Source organism: Schistocerca serialis, chromosome 4 (genome assembly GCF_023864345.2).
Source record: "Schistocerca serialis cubense isolate TAMUIC-IGC-003099 chromosome 4, iqSchSeri2.2, whole genome shotgun sequence".
Classification (NCBI taxonomy): domain Eukaryota; kingdom Metazoa; phylum Arthropoda; class Insecta; order Orthoptera; family Acrididae; genus Schistocerca; species Schistocerca serialis.
The window spans coordinates 303,754,446-303,780,685 of record NC_064641.1 but is presented as its reverse complement, the minus strand read 5'-3'; the positions used below and the strand labels follow the sequence as shown (position 1 = coordinate 303,780,685).

Genomic DNA, 26,240 nt, shown 5'->3' with positions numbered 1-26,240 from the left:
TCAACTTTTGGAAACTACCTTTAAGTATTCTGAACCAACTAACTCGACTGAAGAACAGGAGAGTCTGTAAAACTTTTAACAAGTACTAGATGCCAGGTAAGTTTGTAGACCTTGGTATGCCAGCTTCAGAGAGATTCAGGTGATATCTACTGGCCCATTACTTTAAATTACGAGAGCTTTCAAGATGTGTTGACATCTTGTTGCTTCTCATCAGCAGGGCCTAGATTTTTGCTTTTTTATAAATGGGTTTTAGCAGTTTATTCTCTTGTTCTAGTCCTTTGTAGCTTTAAACAAACTATTTTAGCATTTAGTGGAAAATATGACAAACAATAATGTTAAAATAGAAAATATGACAAACAATAATGTTAAAATAGAAAATTTTGTTATATTTTTGTTATAACCTTTAATCACTAATAAATTGCGTGGATATACAAACGTAGAAACAATAGCTGGTTACATGCTACCAATTCCGTATCGGTCATTCGACTGCCGTGCCGTGACATGCGGCCGGCGCCGTTCGTAGCTAGGTGGCGCTCTCGCGCTCAGCCGAATTGCGGAGCGCCTCTATCGCCGTTTGCGCGTACTGATGTGGCGGCACTCTTAAATGTCGTGGCACTGCCACAACACTTTCCCCCCTTGAAAAAAAACACTCACTTCCCGGGAGACACGGACAGCGCGGAGACATCCATGGCCTCTTGGGAGGCCCCCAAGAAGATCCGGCGGAGAAACATGAGAGTACAGTCGAAAATGTCCAGGACGGAAGCCTGTGCATGGAACGTGCCTCCTGGACGAGATGATGGGTGAAAACTCCGGAGCAGCATCCGTAGGTGTCGTGGACCTGGGGGTGTGCTCCAGCGAGATGGGTCCCGGAGAAGGCGGCGTCGCGACTGGGGCCGGTTCCGGCGTACTCGGAAGCGGTAGCGACGTCGGCTGCAGCAACACGCACGGGAGATCGGCAGCAGCGACAGGACTGGCTTCTCGGGCTGGTGGACGCGAAGGAAGGGGCGGTGGCACCGGCGTGGCCACCACTCGTGGGCGCATCTGGTCGTAATGGCGAACAACCATGCCGTCGTCCGTACGTATTTCACAAAGCCGGCGGCCGCGAAGAGCCTTGACCACCCCTGGAATCCATTTAGGGCGAAATCCATACCCTCGTGCCCACACGTCGGCGCCCACCGAGTATTTTCCCGCACGAGGGGACACAGTACAAGGCCTGACAGGGTGAAGCAGGTGCAGTAGAGTGCGCGGTTGGCGGCCATGCATGAGTTCAGCAGGGCTGCGATCACCCAGAGGCGTGAAGCAATAAGAACTCAGAAAATGCAACAGAGCGTCATCTGTGGAAAGAACACTAAGGAATTTTTTCATCTGGCTTTTGAAAGTGCGGACAAGGCGCTCGACCTCCCCATTTGATTGCAGATGGAAGGGCGGTGCTGTAACATGATGAATCCCTTGTCCAGTACAAAAATCACGGAAGGCCTGCGAAGAGAACTGAGGGCCATTTTCCGTGACGATCGTGGATGGTAGACCTTCTAGCGCAAAGATTTTGGACAAAGCCAGCGTCGTCGCCGCAGTGGTGGGCGACGGACATCGAACAACAAAAGGAAACTTCGAGAAGGCGTCAATCAACAGCAGCCAATAAGTGCCGAGGAAGGGGCCGGAAAAGTCAGCGTGCACCTGTTCCCATGGCTGCGCCGGGTCAGGCCACGGAGAGGGCATTGTACAGGGTGCAGCCAGTTGTTGAGCACACTGACCACACGCAGCGACCATGTGGGCGATGTCCGAATCAATACCGGGCCAATAAACATGCCTGCGGGCCAGGGACTTAGTCCAAGAAATCCCCCAATGGTCTTCATGCAACAGTTTGAGAACATCTTTGCGAAGATAGGCTGGCACCACGACCCGTGGAGATGCGCCATCTGTGGCCAGAAGAACAACACCATCAAGAACAGACAGACGAAGGCGCAAGGCATGGTAGTTGCGAAGGGAATCCGATGCCCAGCCCTTGGTCCTGTCCGGCCAACCCCATTGAATAAAACCGATCACCTGACGCAGGACCGGGTCCCGCGCAGTAGCCAACGCGACCTGCGAACCTGTTAGCGGAAAACCCTTGACCGCACGACGTTCTGCCTCATCAATGTAGAAACAGAGTAGTTCATCTCGATCGAAAACTGAGACGGGGCCCATCGTAAAACGTGACAACGCGTCAGCCTTGGCGTGCTGGGCCGTGGGGCGATAGTGAATTTCATAATGAAAACGAGACAAGTATAAGGCCCAACGTTGCAGGCGGTGGGCTGCCTTATCCAGAAGCGACGCCGATGGGTTGAACAGAGAGACCAGCGGCTTGTGGTCGGTGATGAGGTGAAACTTGGAACCACACAAAAAAACACTGAACGTTTTTAGAGCATAAATGATAGCGAGTGCCTCCTTTTCGATTTGATGATATCGATGGGCGAGAACAGCCCCTAGGCCATACTGGGACGCGTCAGTCGCCAGAACCAAGTGCTGACCCGGACGGAATGTGGCAAGACAAGGCGCCGACTGCAAATGAGCCTTCAGGTGGAAAAAAGCCTGCTCACACTCTTCGAACCAACAGAAAAGAACGTTTTTGCGTAACAGCTGATGCAGAGGATGAGCTACCGCCGCCGCGGATGGAATGAATTTGTGATAATAAGCAATCTTGCCTAGAAACGCCTGAAGTTCTTTCACCGTAGACGGCCGGGGTAGAGCAGTAATGGCCGCAACATGCTGATGTTCAGGACGTATACCCTCACGGGACAAGTGGAAACCAAGATACACGATGGAGGGTTGGAAGAACTGGGACTTGTCCAGATTGCACTTCAACCCAGCCGAATGCAGAACCCGAAACAGTGAACGCAAATTGCGAAGGTGCTCCTCAGTTGAGGCCCCCGTGACAACAATGTCATCCAGATAGTTTATGCAGCCGGGAACGGAAGCCGTGAGCTGTTCCAAAAACCGCTGAAAAATGGCCGGCACGCTAGCGACGCCAAATGGTAACCGCTGGTACTGATACAACCCACAAGGAGTGTTGATGACGAGAAATTCCTTGGAAGACGCATCCAACGGCAACTGATGGTACGCCTCCGATAAGTCAAGTTTGGAAAAGAACTGGCCCCCAGCGAGCTTGGTAAATAACTCCTCAGGATGGGGAAGAGGATAAGTGTCAATGAGGCTCTGAGCGTTGACAATGGCTTTAAAATCACCATACAATCACAGACTCCCGTTTGGTTTAGAAACCACCACGATTGGCGATGCCCATTCGCTGGAGGTAACAGGAAGGAGAATCCCTGAAGCTGTTAACCTGTCTATCTCAGCCTTGACAGGTGCACGCAATGCTACCGGAGTAGGGCGTGCCCGGAAAAACTTAGGGCGAGCTGTAAGTTTAAGAGTAATGTGGGCTTCAAAATCCTTGGCACGACCCAGACCAGCAGAGAACATGGACGAGAATTCAGAATACAATCCATCCAGCTGTTGATACGGAATATGCTCAGATATGAGGTGCACATCATCATCAATGGAGAACCCGAACAACTGGAAAGCATCATAACTGAACAGGTTTTCAGTGCCCGCATGATCCACTACATAAAACGTGAGGGGCCTAACAACAGACTTGTAGGCAGTGGAAGGATCAAACTGGCCAACGATAGTTTTCTGTTTATTATAAGTTGTCAGATTTCGCGTAACTGGAGACAAGGGAGGGGAGCCCAACTCCAAATACGTGCGAGAATTAATGAGAGTTACTGCAGAGCCAGTGTCCACTTGCATGCGAATGTCTCTATCCAGAACACGAACAGTAACAAACAACTTATTTGGTTGAGAAAGCACACAGTTAACATCCATGTCCGATGCCTCGTCCTCATCGACAGGAACTTTAGGGGACTGACACACAGAAGCAATGTGGCCTTTTTTCCTACATGAATTACGCGTGGCCCAACGTTTTGGACACGCGGCCCTGTCATGCTGTACGAAACAACGTGGACAAGAAGGAAGTGCGGAACGAACCTGCTTCTGTGGTAGCTGTTTTCTCTGCGAGCGTGGCGGCCAAACGCGACGTTGTTGATGCAAGTGAACTGCGGCCACATCGTCGGTCCCCTGGGAAACAGGCAAATTGCCCGTGTCGAAAGTAGTCTGTATAGCGCCTACATCACACCACGCGTCTATTTGCACACCAGCAGCGTGAGACACTTCAAAAGATTGAGCGATGCTTAGAACTTCCGACAACGACGGGTTTGGCAGTTGTAAGGCACGTTGCTGAACTTCTTTATCAGGAGCAAGCTGTAGAATAGCATCCCTAACAATTGAATCAGCATAAGACTCATGATGAGTGTCCATGACAAACTGACATTTTCTACTCAGACCGTGTAGTTCCTCTGCCCAAGCCCGGTAAGATTGATGGGGCTGTTTACGACACCGGTAGAACGCCACGCGGGCGGCAACGACGTGGGTGTTTTTTCGGTAATAGTTAGACAATGTCACACATTTCTTGGAAGGACAGAGAGGCAGGTTCCCGCAGCGGGGCTAACTGAGATAGCAGCTGATAGATCCGTGGGGAAATCCATGATAGAAATAACGACTTACACATAGGAGCGTCGACAACGCCGAAAGCCAAGAAGTGTTGCCGCAAACGCTTCTCATAATCCTCCCAGTCTTCAGCGGCCTCGTCGTAAGGAGGGAACGGAGGTGGAGAAGAGGAAGACAGACGATGAGTAAGCGATGTCGACAACGCCTGAATAGCAGCTGTTAGCTGTGTTTGTTATTAAATGAGCGCTTGCATAAGCTGTTCCATGTCTGCCCCGACACGAACGCACAAATCCACAACGCAGGAACAAAAATATCCCATCCTCGTCGCCAAAAAGTGTTATAAGCTTTAATCACTAATAAATTGCGTGGATATACAAACGTAGAAACAATAGCTGGTTACATGCTACCAATTCCGTATCGGTCATTCGACTGCCGTGCCGTGACATGCGGCCGGCGCCATTCGTAGCTAGGTGGCGCTCCCGCTCTCAGCCGAATTGCGGAGCGCCTCTATTGCCGTTTGCACGTACTGATGTGGCGGCACTCTTAAATGTCGTGGCACTGTCACAACAATTTTGGCACAGTTATTCTAGTTCTTTGTGGAAAATACAGTTAACAATTCCTTATATCAGCAATAAAAAATGCATAAACAGTTAGTTGGGACATGTACCTGTGCTATCGTTGTTTTATCTTTTTGTAATACTTTAATGAAAAATCTTTTATTGAAAAATAAATAAATATATAAATATTAAACACATAATGACATTAGCTATAAGCCTGCCACAACAGTCAGTGGTCTTGTCAACTGAAAGGCAGTTACAGTAGTCACCAGTGTCTATTTAAATATCAGCAATAGCCTTTTCATACACTTGTTTCAAATAATATTTGTGCAGTGTCAACTCATGTGGTATGTTGCGGCCACTGATACTCTCTAGAAAGCTCTTAAAAATAGGGTTGTTCAGCACGTTCCATGGCACTTTCACAGATGCTAGAGCCTCACACAAGTCTACATTAAAGCTATCCACTGCACTACTGGTCATAGACAAAATTGTTGATTGAAGCTGTTGTTGGTTCTTCTTCTTCCTAGTGGCACTTGTAATGTGAGCTGCAGAAGCTTTGTGCCGAAGGAAATGTGACTTTATTGTAGCTTACCTAAAATTGAAACAAATGAATACTAAGAAGATAGCAGTAACTAAAAAATAAGAACATGATCATGTAAAATGTCATCTTTGAGTCTCACATACATGTCTGTAATCTAATTTAAATTTTGATTTGAAAAGCCAAGGGAAGAAGAGTAGCAAGGATATTGTTAGATAAAATGAATGATAAAAATAACCTGTGTTTGTTTGCTTTTTTGTCAGGCTTTGCAAAAAATTACTCTGCCATCAGTTGTAAAATTGAATTCTCCCCACTCCTCTGCTGGAAAAAGACCAAATTTTGACAATTTCTGTTTATGCACGACAAAATAATCCATGAAGCACACTTCTTAAAGCAAGTCAACACGACACGCAACTTTCCTTTGTAACTAGAAAAATACTCAGGTGCTAATGATTAACGCAGTTCTTTTGATATATGACTCTATTGTCAGATAATGTGAAAATTACCAAACTATCTGTTTAATAAGTCATCGTTGCAAAATACTAATTCGAATTCTTTACAGATGAATGGAAAAACTGGTAGAAGCCGACCTTGGGGAGGATCAGTTTGGATTCTGTAGAAATGTAGGAAAACGCGAGGCAATACTGAACCTACGTCTTATCTTAGAAGATTGGTTACAGAAAGGCATTTGTAGACTCAGAGAAAGCTTTTGAAAATCTTTACTGAAATACTCTTTCAAATTCCGAAGGTGGCAGGGATCAAATACAGGGAACAAAAGGCTATTTATAATTTGTATAGAAACCAGAAGGCAGTTATAGGAGTTGAGGGGCGCGAAAGGAAAGCAATGGTTGAGAAGGGAGTGAGACAAGGTTGTAACCTATCCCCAGTGCTATTCAATCTGTACATTGAACAAGCAGTTAAGGAAAGGAAAGAAAAATTTGTAGTAGGAATTAAAATCCAGGGAGAAATAAAAACCTTGAGGTTTGCTGATGACATTGTAATTCTGTCAGAGAAAGCAAAGGACTTGGAAGAACAGTTGAATGGAATGGACAGTCTTGAAAGGAGGCTATAAGATGAACATATAAAAAAGCAAAATGAGGATAATGGAATGTAGTTGAATTAAATCAGGTGATGCTGAGGGAATTTGATTAGGAAATGGTAGATGAGTTTTGCTATTTGGGGAGCAAAATAACTGATGATAGTCAAAGTAAAGAGGATATGAAATGTAGACTGGCAGTGGCAAGGAAAGCGTTTCTGAAGAAGAGAAATTTGTTAACATAGTGTCAGGAAGTCTTTTCTGAAAGTATTTGTATGGAGTATAGCGATGTATGGAAGTGAATCATGGACAGTAAACAGTTCAGACAAGAAGAGGATAGAAGCTTTTGAAATGTGGTGTTACAGACGAATTGTGAAGATTAGATGGATAGATCATGTAACTAATGACGAAGTACTGAATAGAATTGGGGGAGAAGAGAAATTTGTGGCACAACTTGACTAGAAGTAGGGATTCGTTGGTAGGACATTATCTGATGCATTAAGGGATCACCAATTAAGTACTTGCGGGAAGTGTGGAGGATAAAAATCATCGACTGAGACCAAGAGATGAATACACTAAGCAGATTTAGAAGGTTGCAGCAGTTACTCGGAGATGAAGAGGCTTGCACAGGATAGAATAGCATGGAGAGCTGCATCAAGCCAGACTTTGGACTGAAGAAGAAGAAGAAGAAGAAGAAGAAGAAGAAGAAGACGACAACAACAACAACGTTGAAATACTCCAAATTTGACAATGCCTCATACACGTTATTGATTTCAATGAGGGGAATATTTCTTACACATTCTGAACTACAAAAAACATGAAGTAAGGAAAAGACAACCATTCAGCAATAGTGGATCAATACTTGGAGTACCGAAACATGTAACAGAAACAGTATTCATGCTAGCTTTAAAGCACTAGCCCGTTTTCTAACAAACATGGCCCCATTCACACACACACGACGACGCAGATACCCAAGTGCATATTCGTATGGCCAGAGAAAGACTAATTACTGATTGTGGAGATTAGTGGAGATGGTGGAGGTGGGGAGGAGCTAGGGATGGTGGGGGAGGCAGGTCTTTGAATGGATGACTTTGCAACTGCACAACACGACAAAGGGAGTAGAGAAGGTACAGCAAAAAGAGATGTAGGAAGAGGAAGAAATGGGTGAGGGGGAGGATAGAAAGGTGAATGTGAGGAAGGAGAAAGGGGGGGGGGAGAGAGAGAGAGAGAGAGAGAGAGAGAGAGAGAGAGAGACCCCACATGGAGGGATGGAGGGGGTCAGATGCAGAGCAATGGTAGAAGGCAGTGCATAATCTGGATGGAGGAGGAGGAGTGATGTAGAGAGAAGGGAAAAGTTAAGGTGAGGCAGTGGGAACAGGTTAGTGGAGATACAGGCCTAGAGGTGTGCGAGAATGCAGGATGTCTTGTAAGAGAGAATTCTCATTTGTGTAGTTCAGAGAGAAACTTTTGCTGGAAGGGTCTATCCATCTGGCCCCGCATAGTGAAGCAGCTGTTGAAGTTATTTGTGTTGTGGTGTGCAGCATGTTGTCAGAGCGGAAATACTCTTTGAGGATGGTGCACTAGAGATGGATGGATGTACTTATGGAGCCAACTGTGAGGTGGAAACTAACATCTAGGAAGGTGGCTAGATGAATTGAAAAGAACCAGATGAAATGGATTTGGGAATAGGTGAGATTTTGGATGAAAGAGCAAAGGTTGTTCCTGATGTGAGTCCAGATCATGAAAATGTCAGCAGTGAATTTGAACTAGACAAGAGATTTTAGGTGCTGACTGTATAGGAATGATTCCTCCAGGTAGCAAATAAATAGGTTGCCATTGAATGGTGCCGTGTGAGTACCCATGGCAGTAACTAGGATTTGTTTGCAAATTTGACCTTTGAAAATGAAATAATTCTGGGTCAGGTTGTGGTGGCTGGAGTTCACTTCCAAATTCATGTCTGTAACCTCCCATTGTACATTAAAGACACTGCTCACTTCCTTCAGTGCCTCTCCATGGTTCCTCTCCCAGTACCAGCACACTCCTTGTTGGTCACTGTTAATGTGATGTCTTTGTACGCAAACATCCCCCATGCCTTTGCTCTTGGGGCTGCCAAACTCTTTCTTTTTCCACATCCTACTGATACCAACCCCATCCTCTCTTTCCTAATCCTCCTAGGCAACCACATCCTGACCTACAAATATTTCTCTTTCAAAAGCCAGCTATACAAACAAATGTCATAGGTACTTGCTTAGCACCATCCTATGCCAACTTATTTGTGGACCATCTGGAGGAAACCTTCATATCCAGTCAACATGAGAGACCTCTTGTCTGCCTCAGATTCATTGATGAGGTTTCCATGATCTGAGCTCTCAGCAAGTACAACCTTTGCTCCTACCTCCGTAACATCAAAATCTACTCTCAAATCTGCTTGACTTGATCCTTCTCAGTCCACAGAACTGTCTATTTATATGTGGATCTCCATCCATCATCTGGCTCCATGTATATATATGTCCTTATCAACTGCACCAACCATCAACAGTACCTTCACTTTGACAGCTGCATCTGTTCCATGTCAAAAGTCTCTCATTACAGCCTCTCCATTCATGAATGCTGCATCTGTAAGAGCTGCTGAAATATACTAATAGCTTCACCAGAGGCTTTACTGATACACAATATACAAACCAGCTCACCCATAAATTAATCTCCTGTGCCATCTGCTCCTATAATACCAGTAAACCTGCTAACCAGTCCTATGCAAAATCTTACCCACATCCCACAAACTGACATTCCACCATCCTCTCAACCTACAGAATATCCTTGTTCATCCCTATTGCAATCCTAATTCTAATCCTTCACCCCATGGGACGTTCCCTCGTGGTCAACAAAGTTCCAAAGACCATCCACCCACCTCCTACCAAAGTCGACACACAGGCCTTTCCTACCAGATAAGAGGCAGGGTCACATGTGAAAGTAGCCATGTTACATCAGCTATGCTGCAATTGCTGTACCTCATTGTATGTGGCATGACAAGTAACCAACTGTCTACTCACATAAAAAATTACCACCACACCCTGGCAAACCACATACCTAACAGTCCAGTTACCGGCTGGACACCACAACACAAATGCCTTAAACAGGTGCTCTACAATGTGCACCATTTGGATAGTTCCTTCCAGCACTAGTTTTTCTCTGAGCTAAGCAGCTGGGAATTCTCTCTCCAGCATACCCTGCAGTCTCCCAGGCCTAAACCTCTGCTAACATGTTCCCACTGCCCCACCTTACCTCTTTCCCTTCTCGCTCTTGTCAATACCACTCCTTCACCATCCAGATCATGCACTGCCTTCTCACAACTCTTCTCCCCCCTCCCCTCCACATCCTCAGCCCCTCCCCACCCACTTACCGTGTAGTTCTCCCTCTTCCCCCCTTTTCAACTCTTCCCCCCTTCCTCTCTCCACCTTCAGCTTTCTGTCCTTCCCCCTTCTCCTTTTTAGCTGTGTTCCCCCATTCCCTCTTGCTACATCTCTTTCAGTAGTTTTTTGTCTTGTGTGCTGCAGACCTGTCGAAAGGCCTATCCCTTTCCCACCATCCCCTCCTTACATCCTTCCATACCCCTTCCTGACCTCCAATTCTTTAAAAACAGTGTTTTTGTGCTAAAATCATATTTAGCCCCTACTTTTTCTGGGAAAATCCTGTTTAGCCCCTTTGAGACCTTTTTCGATTTAACTCTCTTTAGGTTCTGTAAGGTCATAGTTATGACATTCCATCTTTTTGTTTTTTCTAGTTTCTGATTTTGGGTCCCCTGTGCTTTATTATGCAGTTCCGTGCTTTCTGTTAAATGCCCAATATTTCTTCTCTGCTTGTTAAACCCAGAAGGGGGTAGGGTGGTAAGAAGGGCTTATTCTGGAATGCTGGGAACATGTCATTCAAACATGATTTACTCCTTGGAAAAAAGTATGTAGCGCACCACTAACACTTCTCTAGGTGTGGGGCTAGAGGAGGGGGGAGGGGATTAAATATATGAATAATTGGGATGTCTGGAGAAAATTCAACCAACTTAGTGTAAGTACAGTTTAGTATCTAGGGGGAAAAATGTGTTTTAGGTAAGGCATCCCCAGCATTGCTGAGAGTTGGCTGGGATGCAAGTGACATGTAAAAATAAGCAAATTACCTACATTACTGCTGAATAATTGATGGTTTTCAGTATCACTTGGTTGATTGGTGACTGTCTCAGTTGCATTTCACTGCTGCAAGTTTGAGTAGGTGAAAGCAGGGAGTGACAAATGAAAATAATAATATAAAAACATGTACACCTTGTAATTACCCTCCCACACATCACCGTAGAAGTCACATTCCCTACATAAATCTTAAAAACTTTGAGAGGAGTAAGATTACAAAAGAAGAACTTTTTACTTATCTTGATTATCTTGTTGTTGTTGTAGATGGCTCATTGTTGTAGATGCCTCAAAGTCTTGTCTAGGAGTACTTTTGTGTAGCTGAAAATTTAGATTTCTTAGGTTCGTTGTTATGAAATAACTGTTGAAGAGTTGCCTGTTGCTATGAAAATCTTTTTATTTTATCCCATTCTTCTAAATCACAATGACTAAACAATTTCCACACTCAAAAAACCAATAATTACATTGTTGTTGACAAGTTTAGCAAAATGTGTGTTTCCATCAGAGGCATGTCCACCACTATTAAATTCTGCTGTACTCATATTATGCAAAAGAGTTTACAAAACAAAAGATGAATCATTGCTAAAATATCATTATTTCATAAATTAATCCAGAAATGAATTTAATAATTAGTGTTAGATTGTGCAATTAATAATGTGAATTTTAAGTAAGCCACAAATTTTGTAATTTCAAATATTTTAAAAGAAGAGTAATTTTAACTGTTAGTACATGTTGATTGTAACACATTAATTTCTTTTTTATACATTTAAGCCTGAAATATAATACATCATATGCAAAATCATATGAATTATTTTAATGGAATAGCTGAGATAATTTTAACCTATGCGAGATTGGAGATTATACATGGTATCGATTATCTCTATTTAAAAAAGGCAATGTTAGAGGAGGCAGAGCTTTGACATGTAGTATACAGTATTATTTGTTAATGAGTTTGACTTTTTAAGATATTCTAACTTGCACATACAATTATAAGCTGCCATGTGGTCTGTATGAACTAACAAAATAATTCAAAATAATCTTCAGGAGTGCTGCTAATGTAATGCGGCCCGGTATCATGGTATGTACACCAGACGGCAATAAAATAAAATCAATAAACATGAATGTCTTGTCATTCTGGCTTATCTTTGGCTAGTAGATGAGAAATACCACTGTTTATAGAATCTTAAGTGATAAGCTAGATAACTGTTGTGCTAGATACATTTGAGTAGCTCAGATCCAAAAGCTGCTAACTGCATGATAAGCGAAACTGAGATAATTGTGGAAAAACTCATCCTATCCAAATTATTAGTTAAAAACTTCATTTCTTTTCTAAAAATAAATAAAAACATGATTAATTACATGGTGTTAATTTCAGTGCTATGTTAGGAATGACAGAAAGGTCGAATTTAATTGTGGAAAATGGGTCATTCCATGTCAACTCAACTCACCTCTCAACCGGACTCTCTCGGATTTCTTTCAGATTGGTGCATTCAGTGACTCAGGTAAGAGATGGAAAAATACCAATTTGCAGATCTGTATTACAACTGTGAAGAAAGTCACAAGTCTGGGAAGTTTGGAATTTGTGATAAATTTACATGCACATGTCACAACATAAATGACTGTAATTCTGGTTCTAATTCAGTTACTGAGATGCTTTTATTTCAACCAATGAACTTAGCCTGTTTTAGTGAACAGCCAATCAGAGAGATTTTTATTTCAACCCATCAACATTAGCCTGTTTTACTGAACAGCCAACCACAGAAACTCTTATTTCAACTAGTCACCATTAGTCCACTGATATCTGTATATTACGCCAATTTTGTTTCGTACGTTTTATGGCTGTGGCTTGTTTAACAAAGTGCGTTGCAAATGTCGTAAAGTAAAATTTAATAAAAAATAGATTTCAAGTCAAAATTGTATTGTTGCAAGCTGTTGAGGGAAGGAGGTCATGCAAGAGTGCAGAAGAATTTAAGGAATGTTCAGGAGTGGATAATAAACAAATATCCTAATGTATTGTTAGGTGGAAAAATTTGCAGTAAATGTAGAAAAAAAAATATCGCAAAACCCAACAATCACCGCAGATGTCACCTCAGTTGTGCCAGGTACTTCCAGAGATGATTTAAGTGAAGATGATGTAGCATCAGTTTTGGCATTCAGTGCTTTAAATTGTAGCCTTCAGTATTTAGGTGAATCTCCCATGAAGAAAAAGAGGCTGAAGAGTGAGAAAAAGTATCCAAAGCAAAAACTGAAGGGGGGGAAAGAAGAGTGAAAATGTAGAAAGTGAAATTATAACCCAGCTGAAAGATAAGTTTCACAGTTCAGACCGTATGTGCGACGAAACACAAATTCTAACTGTACTTCCAAAGAGTTGGAGTATAAAGAAAACTGTGAAAGAATTTTCTGCTTCAGATTACATGATACGGAGAACAAAACAGTTAGTACCAGAACCTGGTATATTAGTGACACCAAATCCAAAGCCAGGTAATACATTATGTGAAAAAACTGTTCAGTGTGTGCGTGATTTTTTACTGTGACTATGACGTGAGCCGTATGATGCCAGGAAGACGACTTCCTGTCTCCGAAAGAAAATGGAATTACAGTACATAAACAAAAGCAGCAAGTGTTGCACAACCTTAAAGAACTGTATGCGTATTTCAAAGATAAATACCTAGCTATAAATATTGGATTCTCTAAATTTTGTTAGTTGTGGCCAAAGCACTGTATTCTTGCCAATGCCAGTGGAACACATGCTGTGTGTGTGTGTGTGTGTGTGTGTGTGTGTGTGTGTGTGTGTGTGTGTTGCACTAAAATTTAAAGTTAATGATTGATTGCTGTAAACTTAAAACACTAACAAAGAGTGAAGAATACACATTACCATTATACAAGCACTGTGTAGCATTGTTATATGTAATTCTGCACTACCAGCAAGTTTCTAGGTTCATGACCCGATCGTCCAGGTGTGGCAAGACCAACTGATTATCTGTATGATCTGTTTGGTAAGAACGGCATTGACGAAATTGCATATAAGTGTTGGTTATCTACAGGCAGGTTTGTTCTAGAGGCTATAACAAAGTCAACAGATGATTTCACTGAGGTGTTTGCATCAAGGTTACAACAGCTCCTACCGCACTCATTTATATCCCAGCGGCAGTCACATTTCTGAAAAACCACTAAAGAAGGTCTCACAGTAAATGAGTTTCTTGTTCTTTGTGACTTTGCAGAAAATTACTCCTTCACCATCCAGGATGAGGTACAAGGATTCCACTGGAATAATTCAGACTACAATTCACCCATTTGTAGCTTACTACAGAGACTCGAGCACTAATGAAATATGACATGTATCATACGTGGAAATATCTGACTGCCTTCAGCATGATACAGTGTGTCTTTATTCTTTCCAGACAAACTTCATCAATTTCTTAAAATGTTAGTTCTCAAATCCAAAGCACATTTATTACTTTCTGGTGGATGTGCTGCCTTTGCCAGCCTCAAGCGACCTTACGAAAATAATATTTTGACATCACGACAGTTGTTTGAGTGGTGCAGGGAAAATGTTCCTTCATGTGTCTTCCATTATACATCAGTTTCCCATCACTATGAAGATACGGCCAAGCTGAAATAGCGTTTCAAAAATACAAGAATGATTCCAGCTACCCATAAGCTTCATTGTGTAATACCTGTTAACAAAGGTTTAGTAAAGACAGACACAGTGTGCTTCTTTAGTGAGAAGAGAGGAGTCAGTGATTGCTATGGTGAATGAAATGCTGTTAACAAATATACATGGTTTTGTTGCCTATATGTACGACAGTCATTGGTGGGTTGCATATGTCTTACAAACACGTGAAAAAACTGATGAAGTAAAGGTCAACTTCTTGCATCCACATGGACCATCTCCATCATTTGTGTTTCCTGCCAAACCAGACACTTGTTATCAGAAAACGGAACATTACCACAAGAGTGGGTCCAGTGACACGAACTGGAAGGGTGTACAATCTCCCTGCATCAGATTCGGTGAACATTAACAATTTAGTTGGAGAATTGTGAAGAGATCTAATAACTTTTCATTGCCTTTCATTACAACTGTAATGTAAATAATGTAATGTAAATAATTCATAATACCACTATAATAATATAAACCATTTTTTTTTTTTTTTTTTTACAATATTACTTATGGAGTGTACTTCATCGTAATTTGTGTTTCATATATGTGTGTTACCTTCTTCATTTCAGTAGCATATTGATGCTGACACAATAATTTTTTGTGCATGATGTTTTTGGCGTGCTGTCTCGATATTTACATTTATAGTAACATGCTGGAGCAATAAAATATATTTTTTCAAAAAAATTGAAGATGGGGTGTTTTGAGATATTCAAGACTAAAGGTCAAGGTCAGTTACCTTTAGTATGAAGATTAGGTTAGATTAGTTTTTCGTTCCATAGATACGTTCTGAGGAGATCCTCGTGGATGTGGAACATGTCAACATTTTTTTTTTTTTTTTTTTTTTTTTTTTTGTAAGCTGAAATAACAATACTAATAGTATGAATATATACAATACATCATTTGTTTGTATTAAAAAATTCGTCAATGGAGTAGGAGGAGTTGGCCACTAGTAAGTCTTTTAGGCTCCTTTTAAACTGATCTTTATTTGTAACATAAATTTTTTGTGTTTGCTGGCAAATTATTGAAGGTAAGTGGTCCTGTGTAGTGGACCCCTTTTTGAACTAAAGTAAGTGCTTTTAAGTCCTTGTGCAGAAACTTGCCATGTAGCATATCAATGTAAAGGTCTATTTGTTAGCTTTCCAATGGTACCATTGTCATTGCTGTAACTGCATTATAACCAGAATTACAGTCATTTATATAGTGACAGACACATGTAAATTTCTCACTAATTCCAAACTTTACGGACCTATAACTTTCTTCACAGTTGTGACACACACCTGCAAATTGGTATTTTCTTATCTGGGTCATTGAATGCACCGAATTTGAGAGAAATCTGGGAGGATCAGGTTGAAAATGTTAATTAACTGCGTTGATGTGACATGGAATGACCCAAATATAAACAGTGTAGGTTTTATTTCAAAGAGAATTGGCATATAAAAATACAAAGGTGACACTATTTTACTAGGAAAAACTCACTTAATGTAAAAAAGAGAACAAAAATGAATGTTCAACATTAAGGTATTTTTAAAAAATACACCATTGCGTTTTTGGCATCATAAGATATTGCAGAAACTCAAAATCACTTCTGGCTGCTTCTAATGCCTGGCAATGGCAGGAGCGACAATAGGAGTGCCTTCCTGCTCTTCTAACACTTTGGTGTTAGAATTTTAGTTTGGCGTTGGTAGCCCATTCTTCACCAAAGTGGAGCTACAAAAGCTTTATGACGTCTCAGAGTTTCGCTTCTGAAAGTCCTACACCAGCTGCAATTGAAGTTGGACTGTTTCCTTTGCTGAAATTTTTCACCTCTTCTGGACTCACTCCCTCCCTCCCTCCCTCTCTAGCTTCAAATACGTAGAAGGGCTCTCCATGAAGTAGACAAAGCATCTTGTTTTTGCTTTCTGTGACCACAATTTTTTTCAAGATTTAGAAATGCCAGTAACTTTCACTAATTTTTCTACATTTGTCATAACAAAAAGTGGCAAACAGTTTCATTGTATAACATTGCTTCAATAATACTTTTCATGTTCTTACTTTCCTGTTTCTTTCCCACTGATCAGTCTTGTTCTGGTCATTTGCAGCTATAATGATAGGTTCGACTTCTAGCAGAATTTCTATTATTTCAATTATTCCCACTTCATTTGTACCATCTTCTGCATTTAAACTGTCTACAAAATAACTTATTTTCTTCATAACACTCACTCAAATGAGTCAACAAACATCCTACTGATCAGCTGAACTTTGCTTACCGACAAATATTTCAACAATGCATTAGCAGTGAGAGCTTCATTGTTGTGTACCTTCGCTACAGTGCAGCGAACCTAACTCTGAATAAGAAAATATCCCTTCTAATCGTAATAAACTGAAAGATAGCTTTGAATGACTAGTTTGATGAGCCTGATGTCAGTTAGTGCGCTTTGCATCTGAACATAGCATGGCGACTGCCATGCATGTTGAACTGGCAGTTTTTGCAAACATTGGATATTAGAGGGCTTTGCACCTGAAGACAATGTGCAGTTGGTGGCTTTTGCAACTGAACACGATTTTCTAAAATCAGTTTCAACAGTTTATAGCAGGTTTTGCACCCTGAAACCTATTCCATTGTGCATGCACTGAAAAAAATCTTCATGGTAGTGTGCTCAACTCAGAATTGGCCAAAAATGCATTTAGCAGCTTGTGCGTCTGGGCTACTCATTTGTTGTTATGACTTCAATTGTAAATTCTCATAATGTGGTAACGTGATTTATTATATGGTGATGTCCTTTTATTGTGTGATAGCACACTTTTGATCATGCTCACTTTTATTGCATACTATTGTGTGTGAATGGGTGAGCTCTTTGGGCTCTGACACAAGTTTTACGTTTTTGGTGGAGAGTACTCTAGTTAATTCCATTGACAATACAACCTGTGGAGGTTTAAAATTCCAACTTTATTATGCTGACAGTTATTCCAAGTATATGTTTACAATAATGGAAAAAAAACCACTTCATCTGATGACATCCAGTGTGATAAAACAGTGTAATTCAGATCCACATTTAATATTTTTGTGGTTTCTGTCACATTTGGCTAATGCAAAAGTTAAAGTGGTTCCTTTGAAAAGGACACAGCCGATTTTATTCCCCATCCTTGACCATTCTGAAGTGTGACTCTGCTTTGAATGATCTCATTGGTGGGACTTCTGATCCTAACCTTCCTTCTTTGCTTCCTGAAAACACAAATGTGTATTTCATGATCTTAAAAGAGCTGTTTAGCTTTCTGAGTTGGTTTCATTTGTGACTGTGGCAAAGAAGCCTCTTACCTGTTTTAGTCAAATGTGGTTTTTTGGGTCAAAATGCAAAGCAAAAATAAATTTTTAAAAATATAATGTAACTGTATAGATAAAAAAATCTACCGACCAACATTATACTGTCAAAAATGGAAATGTTATTTTCATTGAGATATTAGCTTCTGTGACTATCATTCCTATTTACCGAATACTATGCCAATTTGCTAGTCTTCGTTGTCTGTTGTGCTCAGATTGTCATCTTGTTTTTTAACTTAATGTGGTAGTTCACTCATTTATTTATTTGTACCACCTATGTTAGCTAACGTCTTGCTGCTGTACCTTTTCTAGTACTGATTTCCAAGCACTTACGTGGGTCCGTTGTTGTTCACAGATTTGAGTATAACACATTGTTTATGATTCACTACACTGCAGAGCCTTTTCTGATTCTCTTTCTCTGATTACAAATTTCACATAACTTTCCTTTCTCACTTGCCTCTTACCTTGCTTGTACGTGGTTCATTCATGTTTTTATGCATTTGTTTTTCACCAAATTGCACTGATCAGCTTTTACTGCCATCTCTTGCGTTATATTTGATTTCCCAAACATGGGAGTTTGTTTTTTCTGTTTGCCCTATTTTTAAACCTTTGACTGTTTCCACTTTTCCATGAACTTTCCCAATCACAGTTTATTGTTGTAATTTATTCTATCATAATTTTGTTGTGTCTTATAGTTAACTTTTCTGGCGATAATTTCTCACCCACTCGTTTCCTCTTGTTTACCCTTGCCTTTTCTCATGATTTTCATACTACGAATTTTTCTGGTCCCCCCTCCTCCTGCTTGTCCCCCTCCCCCCCCCCCCCCTTTCTGTTCCCTTTTTTGCTGCTCTCCCAATCTCTAATACTGCAAAACCACCTCTTGCCATGATGAATAACATCACATATTTAGACCTTTAGAAAACATGATTTTGCACTTATCAAAACTAAGGTCCCACATTCTGTTTCTTGAAACTTGCTTGTCCCTGGGAGTTACCCTCAAAGGCCCAACATTGAAAGTCACTGTTTCTGGATGTGATATTGCTCTACATGAGGCCCTTTTGCAGTTCCTAATACAGCAGTCTCTTGCACTTGCCCACATAATGTGTGACCTATATGCCTCATCTGTCAATTTACACTCCAGTTTTTTTCTTTTATAAAATAGTGTGCTTACCTGCCCCTCATGTTTCTTTTGATGGCACCGTCCAACAAGCCAACTTAACTGCAGTAACAGGCCAGACTTCACCTCAAAAGGCTATGGTATCTTCTTGTAAACTACCTCAAGAGTGACATTTCCCTTTCTGTTCCTCTCCAGCTCTCTAAACAGCCACACCATCAACCATCACTCCCTTCCTACAAATTGAGCTTGGCCATCCTTCTTAACAATCCCCAGCCTTCACCATTGCCTCATATAGCAATTACAGCTTATGAGCACAAGAACCAACCACATCAGTACAGCGTTCTCAACCTCTCAACACTTTCTCTCTGAAATTCTCTATTATCCAAGTGTCTCACTTTCAGTCCTAGACCTGCATTTCATCATGCTTCTTTGGTAAAGGCTCCATTTTCCTTCACACATAATGTCAACTTGGAGTCTCACTTTGCAAACAGCAAATGTGACACTGGACCCTGGCTTGAACAGATCTGACCATGATCCCAACTTGATCCTCCTCCTCCTCCTCCTCCTCCACCTCCACCACCACCACATTAAAATCACCCTTTACAAGCCTTCCAAGAATTCCTAACAACCAGAATTGCTGTTAACCTTCTCACAGGTCCCTACAGCATGACCCTAATCTGTCGTCTGCGGAACTCCGGGCTGCTATTTTGCTAAAAACTGTGAATTGATCATCATCATCCTGACGGACAAGAGATCTACCATGGTGATACTTGACCGACAGGAATATGTAAACAAGTGTCCATGCCATCTCTCTGACACCTGTGTATACAGCATCTGTCTGTCTCTTATGATACAAATTTACCTACAGTCCCTCACAAGGACTAACACCTCAATCCATAGAACTTCTTACCACATTCAATCCCGTCTCCGGCCATCCTGATTTAGGTTTCCCATGATTTCCCTAAATCGCTTCAGGTTAATGCCGGGATGGTTCCTTTGAAAGGGCACGGCCGATTTCCTTCCCCATTTTTCCCTCACCCGAGCTTGCGCTCCGTCTCTAATGACCTCGTTGTCGACGGGACGTTAAACACTAATCTCCTCCTCCTCCTTCTTACCACACCCAACCCACTCACCCCCATCTTTTATCCTCTTCCTAAGATCCACAACCCAATCACCCCAGCTCTCCCACGGTTGCTGACTTCAAAGCACCCATTTGAACATATATCTGCCCTAGTTGACAGACATCTATATTAAGACGTCAACCGTTTCCTATATTGTCTGAAATCTGTGACCATCTCATTCCTGTCACGCACCTTGCTTGTCACCATTGATGCTATCTTCCTCGACATAAACATCCACTATGTACATGGTCAGTGTGCTACTGAATATTACCTCAACCAGTGCCCATATGATTAAAAACCTATGATCTCCTTCCTGCTCACCTTAATCAACTTTATACATATGAGCTACTACTTTACCTTCAAGAGGCAGACATACGAACAGATCAGGGGCATGGCAGTGGGAACCAGAATGGCTCCTTCCTATGCCAATCTTTCCATGGATCACCTGGATGAGGTATTTCTGGGATCCGTTAAGATCTCAGCCCCTGGCTTGGTTCAGATACATTGATGATACCTTTGCCATGTGAGCACATGGTGAGGCTGACCTATTACAATTTTTGGGAACTTGAAATACATTCTCTCAATTAAATTTAACATGATCCTATGCTTCTCTCCTTGATTTTGATGTCGCCCTCCCTGAGGGTCAGATATACACTTCTATTCGTATTAAACCTACTGACAAGCAGTGGTACTTATATTTAAACTGTTTTCATCCTTTTTACGTCAAACATTACCTCTGATGCAGCTTTAGCATTTGAGACAAATATATTTGTTCAGAATCAGATTCCTTACAGCAGTTACCCTGGTCTTGAATGTATTAATCTCCCAATCTCTGCAATATTGTGGTCAGATCCTATGCTGCTCCTGCAGCCATTTCCATACTGTATGGCTTCCCACCCCTGTGATAATACCCACTGTATGGATTGCCCTATGCACCATCCTCCAACCACCTATACGAGCCCTATAACTGCCAAAACATGCACTATCAAAGGGAAGGCCACATGTGAAAAGGCACAGAAGCTACCAGTCAGGACGGATGACAACACACATAGGTTGTGCAAAGGCAACAAACACTATCCTGTTGCACAGCATGCTCTACAGTATGACAGTTGTGACCTCTTCGCCTGTTTTACCGCGCACAGTATCTGGATTCATCCACCAAACACTAGCATCTGAAGACTGCAGGTGGGAACTGGTATTACAGCACATTCTTAGTCGACAAATTTCTTGTTTGCTTCTGTCTCTGGTTCTTCAGCTGACATTTGTTTGATAATTTTTCTGGTGTTTCACCAGAACGAGTGGCTGACATAGCCAAAGCTTCACCCTCCAGTGTTAGTGATGGATTGGAGTCGAGCTCATGGGCGCAGATTATATGTACCTGGTGTGCCAACATCCAAAGGCTTTCTATGGTTATTTGTGCTGCAGCCCTCCCTTTGCTACCTGCAACAGTTGTTCTATGCAGCATGGAAATCCAGGATCCATTCACCTTGAGGCTTGGACTGAAGCATGCCGCACGCAATTTGCACACGGAGATGTGCTCTCTGTGTTTCTAACCACACCCTACACAGGCAAACTGCTTGCATTATAAACAGATGCACGTAAAGTGTCGTCACACTCTTCAGGATAGCAAAAGAGCTAGCTGGATTTCATTCACTAGTTCTTCTAACAGCTCTACACCAGGGCTTCCCAACCTTTCCAGCTGGCGGACCCCTTCTTCAGTCGAAAATCCATGGCGGACCCCTAGTCAGTCAAGAGCACAGTAACTTTAAATTTCAGAGCGAAACCCATGGGAACTGAAAGCTTCTTAATGCAAGTGCCATGTTCTCAGTGACACCCCCCCCCCCCCCCCCCTCCCCCCGTCTGAAGTATCAATAGTCTTTGGTTTAGAGATGAATGAAAACAACTTGAAATTAACGATCTAATTTGAATTCCCACTGTATCCAGACACTTACTAGTGGATTTACTCCCTTTGTTCAACACACTATAGCCTGATTAAAATTACTTGGTAATTGACATTTCACACGTTGGAGCTGCCTTCCTCCAAGAGCAATCAACGTCAAGCTGCCACTTGTGGTCTGTTCACTTCCACTGTTTGGCTACTGTTGTGTAAGGAACATGCATATTTCATAACAGTGATGTGTATGTGTGTGTGTGTGTGTGTGTGTGTGTGTGTGGGGGGGGGGGGGGGGGGGGGGTTGGTTTTTGGTGAAATCCGAAGAAAAATGTTCAAATCTATATAAGTATATGGGACTTAACTGCTGAGGTCATCAGTCCCTAGTCTTACTATTAACGTAAGTTTAACTTCCACTAAGGACAACGCGCGCGCACACGCATGCATGCGCACGCGTAATCTACGACGACATGGCGTCTTAGACTGCGCAGCCATTCCGCGCGGCTGTGAAGAAAAGAGGCAGACCCATGAGATGGGATACAAACACATCATGAAAGAAAAGAGGCCAAGGAATTGCCTTCAAAGGACTATTGCGACATCTGTTGTGCAATATTGTGGGAATACATTCACCCAGTTTACATGCATTCTCAAAACCGGATTTCGTAAGCCGATGTCCAAGTTCCACTTTTGGTTGGTTGGGTAAACACTTCAAAATTGATTCTGGAAATCTGCTTTTATAAAGCCGTTTTCCAGTTCCACAATCGATTTTCGTGCCCATGTAAACAGTTCGGAAAGTCTAGTTATTTTTACGTCTTTGCGTATCTACTGAACGGCAGCTGTCAGTCCATAGCAGGCAGCGTTGCAACAGTATACTGTCAGTTGGTAGCTTGCAACTGGCAGGTGGTGTGGCAACAGTTTAGCCACAGCTGACAACTTTAACTACTACTTGGACACTATATCGTGGCAGTCAGCCTCGACTGTAAACAAATTAGGAAAACAAACTAACAGACTCTCTTATTTCTATATAAGAAGACAAAGCATTTCACAGAACGTAAGACTTTTTTTTTCTCAAAGGAAACAATACTGGCAGAGGAGTTTTACCATTTACAAGGTGGCATGTGAAAAGTCCTCATTTGTTTACGCTCACAACCAGTTGCCACAATATAGTGCCAGAGTAATAGCAAGTAATTGTAATTGAAGTATAGGCAGGCCATAATTTTAACTGAGAGGACGGAATGTATTATAAAGGAAAGAAATTAGCTCTGAAATCATTTTAATATTCGTAACAATAATATCAATGCCAACAGAATTCAATTAATAATTATTTTGTAAGTGATAGAAGACAGAAACAAAATTCCTACAGAGTTATAGTTCAGGTACGTTCACTGAGCATCTACAAAGAAAAATGCTTTCTTCTTTACTGTAGATGAGTCTGTAGGAATAATAATGGAATCCTAATGTGATGGTTGAGGGTGCTTCTGCTGACACAATTTTGAAATGATGAGTTCAATTCTTGACAACTGGAGATGGATGTCTGGTTCCGCATCTAGACAGCTTCGGTACTTAGTTTTGTGGGCAGCATAGATCGAGAATCCAGATTCACACATGTATGTTGTGGCAAGCGGAAGAAGTACACGTTTTGCCTTTTCAACAAGGGGGTAGTATTTCTTGTTATCCAAACGGATCCAAAAGTGTGAGTAATTGTCGATGTCAAAACTTGATTTCAAGGTAGGGTCTGTGGCAATTTCTATCCACAACTCATATTCATTTGATCACAGAATGTTCGGCTTTTTGGATACAGTAAATGGATTGACCACCCATTCGTATTTCTGCAACTTCTCATCTTCAGCTGTTGGGAAATAATGCTCCAACAATGACATCAAGCTTCGGAGATGTTCCAGGATTTGATGAAACAAATTCTTCCCAAGCGCCTATGTTTTGTTTTTCAAAAACTCCTTGAGAAGGGGAAAACACTCGACCTCCCCCTCCTTGACAGTCTCTGCCCAAAAATTGATTTCACCTCTTGAATGCTCGAACTTTGTCGATAGCAGTGACCTTTGTTTCACTTTGCCCTTGAAGTGAAATATTCATTTCGTTCATTTTGGAGAAAATATTTGACAAATAGGCAAGTATACACTGCTAATTTTCGTCTTTAAGATCTGCTAATTTGGTGTTATGCTCCAAAAGGAAAGCTAAGACTTCCAATCTTAATTCGTACAACCGAGAGAGTGCATTCCCACATGAGAGCCACATCACTTCTGTGTGGAGATGCAGGGAACAAAGAAGGCTTCCCATATCTTCACACAATATTGTGAAGAGTCTTGACTTCAACGGCCTAGATTTTATGTAGTTATTGATTTGAATGGATTCGTCTAAAACTTTCTTGAACGAAACAGGCATTTGTTTCGTAGCTAAAGCCTGTCTGTGGAGAGCACAATGACTACTGCTGCAATTCTTGGCGTTTTATTTTTGTTATTGCTCCGACTGTAGGACCCGTCATAGCTTTTGCACCATCTGTGCACACATCTATGCAATTAGACCATGAAACTTCGTTAGTCCTTAAAAAGTCATCCAATAGACGGAATATTTCAGCACCTGGTGTGTTGGCAGGTAGTGGTTTGCACAATAAGCGGTCCTCCTCAAAACATCCAGAATATTCATTATGGACAAAAGCCAATAAAATCGCTAATCTTGCAATATCAGTGGATTCATCTATCTACAGAGAAAATGAATTGTTGGATGCGAGAAACAAGTGTCTTTCACATCAATTGACGTGTCAACAATGCATCTCTTGACAGTATTGTTTGATAATGGCACCAAAGATACAAGCTCTACTGCCTTTTCGTCTAGCATGCAAGAAACAATATCATTAACACATGGCTTTACGAGATTTTCTGCAATGGTATGAGCTTTGCCTCTTTTTGCCACTCGATAACTAACCAAGAAAGAAGCTTTCAATGAATTTCATTAATTGTTTTTGCATGAGTTTTCATGCAAAGCTGAGAAGCAGCTAGTTCAGCACTCTTCCTTTTGAAAAAAAAATCGATGGCTGTAGCCTTTCTAAATAGCTTTCGTTGTACTTATGCTTCTTGGTTAATCCACTTCCACAGGATATTGCAACCAGTGGAGTACTTGCAGTGTTTTCACATAATAAATCCGGCTGTGGAGCTTCCTTTGGTCGTCCTCCCTCATCCTTCATTTCAACTGTAAACTCCCCTTGTTGTGAAGGCGATGGAGAAACTGCACCCTTCTTCAATCCTTCAGCCACAGATCCATGTTAGAAGTAATAAACTGCTCAAAAATCGACTTATGAAATAGGTAGTGAACTGACAAAGCAAGTTTAACATTCATATGTGCCAGCGAGCACTGTAATTGGTCAACAAAGCTCGCTCCGTGCATGTGTAAAAGGTTTCAGCGCATCTAGCGCTGTGAGCCGGCGCACAAATGACCCCCGTATTGTTGGAAACAGTCGATCAGAGAAGCGGCATTCTCCGGCACTGAACTGTGTATGCGTTCTCACTTAGGAACCACAAAGGCTGCTTGGGACTACGACCTGAAGAAAAGTACACATGTTTTTCACACGAAAATAAAATAGTGATGAATTTGATTTTCACATTTTTATTCAATAATTTTACTCATTATTTTACACGATTTGGTGAAAGGTGGTCGCGGACCCCCTAGAAAGAGCCGGTGGACACCTAAGGGGTCCGTGGACCACACGTTGGGAAGCCCTGCTCTACACCTTCCTCTGTGATGGGGGCCAACCTCTGACAGCTCCCTGGAACCGAGATCCATTCTCCAATTTCTGGCCTGACAGTAGCTGACGATGTCATTGTGGACCCTATTGCTATCTCCAATACCTTGGACCGCCATTTTGCAGAAATTTCGAGCTCTTCCCACTATCACCCTGCCTTCCTCCATTGGAAATGAGTGGAGGCGGCTAGGGCGATACCCTTATCTTCTCTGAATCATGAGTGCAACAGTTCCGCCTTCACTATGAGGGAGCTAGATCATGTTCTCAGCTCACGCCAATCCTCCGCCCCAGGGCCAGACGCTATCCACATTTAGATTTTGCAGCACCTTTCTCTTGTGGGCAAGCGCTTTCTGCTTAATGCATATAACCGCATTTGGACAGAGGACACATTTCCTTCATGCTGGCATGAAGCCACCATCATACCCATACCTAAGCCTGATAAGGACAAAAGGCTTCCTTCTAGCTACTGCCCCATCTCTCCTACCAGTTGTTTGGAAGGTGATGGAACGTATGATTCATGCGTGGCTGGTGTGGTGGCTCAAGTCTCACCATTTAC

At 42.0% G+C, this 26,240-nt stretch overlaps 1 protein-coding gene across 1 annotated transcript in view; it reads left to right on the top strand.

Moving 5' to 3' along the window:
• The window catches only part of LOC126473961 (polyadenylate-binding protein 2), a 122,622-nt gene that overhangs the window by 30,468 nt on the left and 65,914 nt on the right, over nt 1-26,240 (top strand). The window lies entirely within an intron of this gene.